General features: G+C 36.5%; 1 long non-coding RNA gene across 1 annotated transcript; it reads right to left on the reverse strand.

Moving 5' to 3' along the window:
* Window positions 1–2,550: 2,550 nt before the first annotated feature.
* On the reverse strand, window positions 2,551–8,623 carry LOC141608920 (uncharacterized). Its single transcript, XR_012527063.1, has 5 exons — window positions 8,318–8,623; window positions 6,242–6,339; window positions 3,634–5,057; window positions 3,355–3,455; window positions 2,551–2,821 (listed from the first exon to the last, which is right to left on the reverse strand). It is a non-coding gene; the product is annotated as an uncharacterized LOC141608920 (long non-coding RNA).
* Window positions 8,624–9,924: the final 1,301 nt, after the last annotated feature.

Consider the following 9,924-nt stretch of genomic DNA (forward strand, 5'->3'; position numbering starts at 1 on the left):
CTGCTGCGCCTCTTCCAAGGGACGCAGTGCCTGCTGCGCCTCTTCCTCAGTCCTTTTCTGCGTATTTTTCGTATCTTTTTGAGATTCACTTCCAAAGTTTCTCCGAAAACCCTACTTCCTCCGTGTGATTAGTATAAATAGAGACCTTCGGTCCTCATATTTCTCACGCGAGTGTCCGCCCTTCTCTTCTCCCTTTGCATTCTAGACCACGTTCTTACTTTTTGGCGTCTACGTGCTTGAACTTTCGACCATGTAAGCTCGGATCCTTCTGAGTACCAGCCACGTTTTGCATGACCGACTAATTTGACCAACTCCACATCAATCAACTTTAATCAATCTTATTAGTTTTCCTCCTAGAGGGCACTTTCGTCGTACATTCGAGTCGAGCATCACTAAACGTTAACTTAGTTCATCTCGTTTCGTCAAACATGTAAGTCTGAGGGTGTAAATCCTTCTTTTGTTCATTGTTCTTTATTTTTGTAATTAAAATTGTAAGATTTATGTCGAAAGTATTCCTAAAACCGATTTGTAAAACCTTGTTTCAAATCTTTTTACGGATTATCAGTGGACAACCGTCGAGAAAGGACGCAGTAACTGCTGCGCGTCTTCGAAGGGACGCAGTATCTGCTGCGCCTCTTCGTGAGGCTGCCGCAGTTCCTGCTTTTTTCTTCTTCCTTCGTCTTTTAGTAATTTGATTGTTTTGTTTCGTTTTCAATTGTTCATTGTTTCTTTTAACATGATAATTTAAGCATGATAATTTTAACCTGTAATTTATTAACAATTCTTCATAATTAATTCATCTTTTAAATCCCGACTTAAATCCCTTATAATCCATATCTGCGGGTTTTCGTCATTTAAATCAATTCGGGTTTTGGAGGTTCGATTTACCCATATTAAATCTTTGGAATTCATCTTTGATATACTTGTATCTGTTATTCACCGTCACCATCTTTAATTCATCATTAATAACCTGTTTAGTTTAATTAATTTTATTAGTTTGTTAGTTTGTAATTAATAATCTTATAAATCTTGTGAATAATTCGTTCTAATCAGTTTCCTTCATCTTTTATCGTTTTTATGACCTCATTCACATGTAAATAATATGCTAATCACTTTCATCCGAGTCAATTATTCATAATCAAGCATTAAATTCACCAATGAACATTAACGAGTTGCGGTTCCGGCTTCACAGCCATAACTCAACCCAGGAACAGCCGCAGCGACTGTCGCGCCTCTTCCAAAGGACGCGGCTCTGCTGCATCTGTTCCCGGTTGATTTCTGTCTCTGAACTCCCGTTTATGCCTTGACCTAATTTATTAATTACGTATTTAATTTAACTATTAATCGTATTATCATTTAATCTGTTTGTTTATTCATTTATTCTTTCTTTTCTAAAATCATCCGTTTTAAATGTATTTTCGACATAAATCATTAAATCCGGTGTAATTATTGTAATTTTCTTTATTGTATTATTATTGTATTTCTTTATTATTGCTTTTATGCTCTCACATGCAATCAACATTAAATTCCTACCTCGACATTAATTGTGTGTTAAATTACTTGTTCACCGACTTAGTTAATTCTCACATGCTAGGATTAATTTATTGGATGTTGCATTGCATGCATATAATCGACAATATATCGAGTATAGACAATTTCCCTAATCATTAGTAGAGGCCGCTATCGAGGCGGGCGGGATTAGGTGTTCGATCAAAAGAGCTTCATAATACGTACCCTCACCCCTTACTCCAGATCTCTGTGAACACCCGTGTTCATTGGCATCCACGAGAGTCATTCTAGACATAGAATGCTAAGGGTAACGAATGCTTAGTGTTCATGTCATTACTTTGTGTCTTGACATGACACGAGGTATTCGAACGGTTTCCAATTTTCCACAATAAATTGGTGGCGACTCCACAAATTCAAACAAACAAAAGAAAGAAAAGCTTGCTTCGCTTTTCGCCCCCGTGGGCCCGCGTCCACTGTTTGGCAACTCCGCTGGGGATAATACACTTACGTGTAGCCAAAAAGGTGAAACTTGAACAAGGTTAGGGAATAGTTTCACTACTACACATACCTTGCATTAATGACGCTTTTTCAAGCGTTTTTCGACGCTTTAAAGCGTCAAATTTTTGTTTATCGACGCTTTAAGAAAGCGTCAATTTTTTGGCCGTCGCTATTTTTTGATGCTTTTTTTTGTCAGCAAATTTGACGCTTTTAAGCGTCTTCATGGACTATTGACGCTTTTAATTGTCAATAAATTTGACGTTTTTAAGCGTCTTCAATGACCATCGACGCTTTTTTAGGTCAACAAGTTTGACGCTTTTAAGCGTCTTCATTGACTATTGACGGTTTTATTTGTCAACAAATTTGACGCTTTTAAGTGTCTTCATTGACTATTGACGCTTTTATTTGTCAACAAATTTGACGCTTTTAAGCGTCTTAAGCGACTATTGATGCTTTTATGTGTCACTCGACGAGACAGAATTAGGCGTCAACTATTTATATATTGACATTTCTTATTGTCACGGTATAATTTCGGCTATTAGATTTTTGAGAATTTGATTTCTTAATAAAATCGTAGAGATTAATAAAATAGACCTATAATTCTGCATTCAAAACACCCTTGTAGTAATAACAAATGTAGGCGTTCACTCTAAAAAATTTGTTCCAAGGGAAACATGTGTAAATTAAATTAGATACAATTTCACACAAAAAGATCATCTAGTAATCTACTCTATTGCTCCCATCTTTTTGCTGGATTAGAAGTTCCCCTCTTCTCATGTTTCTCTTAGCTAGTCTATTAAATACTTTTGCCAACCTGTTAAATGTAAACAAATAATAATATTAACTATCCTTAATACTTAATTGCCCCAAAAACTAAATAGCACAAGAAGTTAGTGTACTTATATAATTGATGCAAAGGTCATGATGAGAAAAAAAATGAAGCAATGGATTATGCAAATAACATTGACAACTCAAGTGACCCATTTGCTATTTCTATATCTGCCAGCAAATATATAACTTTTGTTTATTGAGAATTTCTGCGAGTGCTTACCGTTATACACCTGTACTTATATCGATATAAGATATTTCTGCATAGTGCTTCCGTAAAAGACATTTTTTATTCTCATCATCAACAAACATTGCATATAACTGTTTAATATAACTGTTTATCTGAACAAAATACTAAAAGTCCTCGCTTGGTTGGAGTACCATGGAATTTTATTATGCTGAAGTTAGCAAACATGTCATCTTACTAAGTTTGCATAAATTATTGGATGTTAGTTATGTGTTAGAGGCGAAATGCGATTACAAGGCATTTACCAAATATGAACAAAAAATGTAATGTACCTTTTTCCGCAATCTTTTGTTTCGGATTTTCGGATTTTCAGTCCTAGTATTTGCCTTGTCTATCATCTTTGCATCAGCTACCAATGAACTCCAAAAAAGACCTACAAACAAATTAAATCAAGAAGTCATAACTATCAAGGAACTTGGATTACTGAAGCTCCAATAACAACATCGACTTCTATACCAGATATATAGCTTCATAAGAAGATTTTTAGTTTTGACTTACTTCCACTTTGTGACGGAAACAAACGAACATTAAAGGCATCAAAAGAGTCTTACTCATAGCGAATGAATAATGTTAACATTTTGTATTGGACTGGCATTCAAAAGAGTCATAAATGGGAAACCTGTAAGCAGAAAAGAAGTGGTAAATCCTTAAATCAATAAAGAAAAGATCTTTAAAATTACAAGTTTAAAATGAATTTGCACAGGAGCTGTGCACAGCATAAAAGCATCAATCCAAACGAAAAAACAGAGGAAATATTTTTATTTTTTTGTCATTGCTCTTGAACAATAAGCTAGTATACTTGTACACTTTCATTTTGTTGTCATTGCTCTTGAACAAGAATCAGTCGTGCCAAGTTAACATCTTTCACGCATATAGCCTTCGATTACATCCAAGATAAGACGCGGTCATTGAACCTGCTAATTTAGTACTCTATAGTTTATAGTATAAGAAACAAAAATAAAAGTTTGCACAACCAAGATGAACTGTACGTATGCAACTCAAAACTGACACCAATTCCCCTTTTGAATTCATATTTCCATACAAATATCCATTGTTAGAAGTAAGAGAAATGGTTACCAATTCTTTGATCAGTATATTTGATAGTGACATGCCTGAAAACAGCCCTTCAATCAGGTCTAGCAAAATGTGTCTTGACCTTAGTCCCAGAGACAATATTCATGCCATTCTTAAAATGATGTAGGGACTGAAGCATGGTGATCAAAGTTGACCCGGCAGGCCGGCATCGATAATAAACGGGATATATCAATAACATTGATTAAACCTGCCACTCTACCAGTCCACCCATGGTACAAGATACAATGACAGGCGACACATAAATATGTCAGTGTTTCATTTAGTGCATATGAGTGGAATTGAACATACCCGCTGCATTTTCATAAATATGCAGCACTGAGAAGCCGAAACTCGCATAATTTTTTATAGACGCAAACTATTATATAATTAAACCGTTCATAGAAGGAAGTCCAGGAGAAACATCTTAGGTCAATCACTGATTCACTCTTAGTACACAAATCAACAAACTAGTGACTATCTTTCAGTCAGAACACAATACCTTTTGTATCCTGAAGATAAAAAAAATTCAACATGAGTTCTAAGTCGAGAACTTCATTTTAACCAAAAATTATTGTTCAGTCACTACTCCATATATGCTATCTGTAAATGACAAAGTTAAGTCCCAGTTTCATAGATTAATTGGAAGGGAAAAAAAGGAAACATGGGCGAGAAATTGAGAATGACTGACAACTTACTTGTATAGGAGACGCAACCCAATATCCCCTTTACTACCACCTTGATTCTTGGGCAAAAGCGTCTAGTGTGAATGTTTGGCAATATACCCCCGTTGGCCCAACAGCTTGCTCAGCTCCTCATCATTCCGTACAGCCAGTTGTATGTGTCGTGGCATTATTTTGTTCTTCTTCTTGTTCCTCGTTGCGTTACCAGCCAACTCCAACACCTACCAACACATACCTTTGGTGATTCAATTCCATATATGATTAACTTGAATTATTCAATATAAACTTGATTTAAGAAAATCATTGATAAAGTCCTGGCCAGTTTAATGTATCAGCTGTGGACTGTCAGGAACAAGTGCAGAATCGAAGGGGTGATGCCAACCCCAGATATTGTTGCGAGGAAGTGTCAGGAAGAAGTTAGAATGCGAGTTTGATGTATTAAACCTCAATTAAAAATTCGAAATGTTAACAATTGGATGAGTAGTCTATGTTTAGTTTAATGGTGAATGCAAGCTAAGAGGACTTAGCAGAATTGTACCGATATTTTTGAACTTAATGAGAACTTACACTTTCCCAAAAAAAAAAAAAAAATTGTCTACAGTGGTTTTTGAACCCCCGATTTCCGAAACAATATACGGAGTATAGCTGAGCATTCTTCAAGTAAATGCAGAATTCTAAAATATCAGAGCATTCTTCAAATGCAGAACCAACAAACGGACTAATAAAATCGAAGGCCCGGAAATATAGAACGGATATTCATTGAGTTGAAACCCTCAGAATTTCGAGAATTTAAACAAGACGATGAAAGCAGCGATTTTTTTTTCACAACTTTTTTTATGCTCTCGATTGCATTAGTCCACAGCCCGCCACTATCAGCGTCCTGCCACTACTACTCATAACAACCCCCTACCTCGCTACACCAAAAACCACAACACCAACACCAAAACCATATGCTTAGGAAAGACCAAACAGCTTTCCTAAGCATATTCTGCTAACAGCTAACCTAAATAGATCGATGGCTGTTAGCAAGGTCAAGCATGTATATTAACAAGAATAATTTGACAGGTAATCAAACAGCGTGAAAGTATAAGATCCTCAGAGCAAAATGTCTGATTAGAGCATCAAGAGAAGTTTGGACTAGTAGTCATAGTATTCCAATATTAGCCATGGTTAAGCCCGTGCTGCTCACAGGTGCCTTCATATTAATTTGTTTGACATAACCAATATATCATCAACTATTCGAGACAAAACGATTAAAACACATAACCGACCTGCATTATATATATGGAGTTATAAGGATCAGCGCAAACCAAACAGGGTAAATACTTCTTTCTAAAGTCGTTTTTCTTACTATAATATTATCAATCCATTAATCGTATCCAATAATATAGGCTAGAAACCATACTTTCAAGCTGTGACACTTGCTCAGGTGTCAGTTTGGTCGAGAACCCAGTGGCTGCATTCTTGTAAACATGAATCAACGACTCTTTTGCAGCATCGTCACTGTTGAGCAGATAAATTGTTATGATAAGTTGTGGATGATTAGTAAATAATGAATAACAAATATTAAAAAATGAACAGCAATTGTTGCAAATTAGTTAAGTTGCAGGTTTTGACAAAAGAAGAAAAGGTTCACACAAGAAGACCCTTGACGCTCACTGACATTGCATAGACGTCTAATACTTGAGCGTAACTTTGCTCAATTAATAATAGGGTTCTTAACTTGGTGACGAGGGGGGCAGAGGAAATGTTGTCCCGGCCCTCCAGTTACCCATCAAAAGTTGAGCGTAACTTTGCTCAATTAATAATAGGGTTCTCAGTTCTCAGTTCTCACTCAGAATACAATTTCCCGCAGGGATAACAAAACTCTACGAAATATAGCTTATATATAATTATGTCCAATAGCTAACATTCATTGGCGGGGTACAGGGGTCGATGAATGTAATTAGAGTGTAACTTCATTTTCCTGCAAATGCTCTTTGCCATGCCTGGGTCATAAAGGAATGGTACCTAAGCTAGGATTAACTAAATATATTTAGTAATTTCCCAGAGGGAGTTGGACTAGCATCAAATTTCGCTCAGCACTTTCTAGCAAGCCAGATATGCATTTGAGAATCCAGTTCTCCACAGCTTAGAGGTCCCATAGGAATTTGGCTCCAATCACTATCCGAGTGACCAATTAAGCTTTACAGCATGGTTGTCCAAAGATAAGGTTTTTCAACACAGTAGCCATCCAATTTAATGTTCCCTTCATTCCAATCCACTTGTCACAGTTGTCAGGAACGATCATCTTCCTTGTTCCCAGAACTATTATATGTTTTGTATCAAAATTGCCAAAATAAAATAAAGGTCCTCAGATAGATAATCATCTCACACAAAAAAATTCTTCAAATAGCGAGCTTTAGTGGTAATGGGCAACTCTCAAAGTAGAGGATTCAGGTTTTGGTAGAGTGGGTCTGTCTCGAGTAAAACTCGGGATTTTTTATTCTTTTCTTTGCATCAAAGCCCTTACGAAAGTCAGAACTAAAAGTTGCTCAAGTTTCCAAAGTTAACCTTTGTTCACAAGAAAGTATATCATATCATAGATCATGCAAAGGCAGCATCGACAACTCATTCATAATAGAGAAATGTTGACTATAGCAGGAAATGAAAAACAAGTAGCGAGTATAAACTCCACACTAAGCATGAAGAAGCAGAAAATGAGTGCCGTGGGAAAACTATCCTACCTATGTGGCTGTTACATTACACTTCACTGATAGAGCAATTGGAGAATCAAATATCGTACTGTGCATTCGCAAATTTTAAGTTAGAATAATCAAAGGGTTGCTCCTTTTCACTCCGATGGATTATCAAACCTTGGGATTCTAAATATTGTTCAACTAAATCTAAAGTCTAAGTCTGAAGGTTTCTCGTATTCATGGTGATATGGAATGCTGTAACGAAAGTGAAACCAAAAATCATACATACAAGTGAAACTCATCAAAAGTAAAATACAGCAACGAATATATAGATAGATAAGGCGTTGATCATGAGACTGACTGTGCTTCAACTTGATACTTGGTTTTACAAAAGTGTCAATTAATTAGAAACCCGAAGTTGCTAATGTTAATGATTCAAAATCAAAAGCAATCACTTTTTAAAGACAACAAAGATTTGCCAACAAAATTTGGTCTCAAAATTTATCGAATTAACAACATCAACTCGCCTCAAAACAAATTATCATCTGCAGATGAGAGGAATCAATTGAACAAAGGAGTCCCAAACAACACGAATTTCAACAACTATACAAAAACATCAACTAATTAAGACTGAAAATTTATTCTTTCCATTCCTCCAATCGGAATTATTAATTGAAACTGAATGCGAAACAATAAATTATCGAATTGAAATTTTCGATCGAAATTATCCATATTCCGATTAAATCAATCAAAATTAACATCAATAACATACAAGTAATTGAAAATGGATGAGAAAATCGTACCTATGATATGTAATAAGCAGATTGCATCTTTGCGAGTTGAAGAAGTAGAATTGATTGGCAGATGGATTCGTTTTGATGATGATTGTAACCAGGATGTTAGGGTTTTGTTTGAAGAAGATGAGAGTATAGCGCGATAGTGGATGAATATAATTAGCGAGATTATTTGAGGAATTTTAGAAATTACGCCTCTCACTAATTGTACCTGGCGGTTTTCCAAAAAAAAAAAAATTGGAGGGTTATTTACGTCTACGCTTTAGGAAAGCATCAATACAAAAGCGTCATCAGTGTAAGGGATTTGTAGTAGTGTTTGTACAAGACAATTGTCGGTTTTCATAACTCGGTCTTCCTAAATCATTTCATTCGGCCTTCCTAGGCCCAACCCAACCCATTCGACCAATCGTCCCGTCTAAACGGTCCTAATTCTTATTTGGGCCTAAGGATGGATAGCGATTGACGTCATCCATACCATGGTACTTACTCTTGTTTGTATCAAGGACTTTCACTACTTGAGGAAATGGACTAGGAATCGGCCTTACTCTTGTTTGGTACGAGCCTCTTCACAGACCTCGGGTTTGATCGTTCGGTATGGCAACCCACCCTTTAAAACCAAAACCCTTCTAAATGCACTCAGCATCCCGTTATAATGCTTGTATAATGTTTGTACCATATGTGATCACCATTTCTAAACAAAGCCATGACGATTTTTTTCAAAATCCCTTTAAAAATGTAAAAATTTTCGAAACATAGGCCTAATATTAGCGCAAAACCAGTCGAAACTCTGTCCAATTGTCGAGTCAAAATTCGGGCCTCAAAACCCATTTCAAAACCTCACTTCGAGTCCACTCCTACATATACACTAAAGTTGATTCGGACCAACATTTTCGAACTTTGTCATTTCCTCAAAACTCACTTGACACAAGTGGCACACTCCCACTTCACGAGTCAAAACATTTCTTTTCTCGAGTAAGTGTGCTATAATGGTCGATCGTGCTTTGATTCGTCGTCGATCTCTTATCCAGTTTCCAAGATGCCTGAAACAAGCGACGTGAACTTCAACCAACTCCAGAATGGTAATGATCAAATCCTAGCCGCACTAGCTCGTCTCCAAGTCACTCAAGACCAAGTGTATGATCGCCTTGACACAATCTAGGACCGAATATATACCGTGGAAACGAGGATGCCTCCTCGAGAAAGTGAAGTGTCTAATGAATTCGTGAACAACTTCGGGGACGAAAACCCTCCCATAGGTATGACTACAGCTGAGAAACGACTCCAATACTTGGAGGAACAATTGATGTATCTCAACGGGGATGACATTTATAGGGAAAATTGTTGGAGCTTGTGTCCTCCACAAATTAGTGTGATAACATTTGTAAATCTCTTACAGGTTCACAAGGGTATACTTCGTATATTTAATCAGTTGATTAACGTTTACCTAATAACGGTTGGCTTGCTAGAAAGTTTGACGTTATTATCATACAGATGGCGGTGATCAACTGGTCCCTAAAGGTCACACCTATAGGATGTGTTTGAGAAATGTGGTTATAGAAATATAATCACATTGATGCCCAAAATGACTAAAAAGTTAGTCAATGTGTTGATGAGAT

This window comes from Silene latifolia, chromosome 10 (genome assembly GCF_048544455.1).
Source record: "Silene latifolia isolate original U9 population chromosome 10, ASM4854445v1, whole genome shotgun sequence".
NCBI lineage: Eukaryota > Viridiplantae > Streptophyta > Magnoliopsida > Caryophyllales > Caryophyllaceae > Silene > Silene latifolia.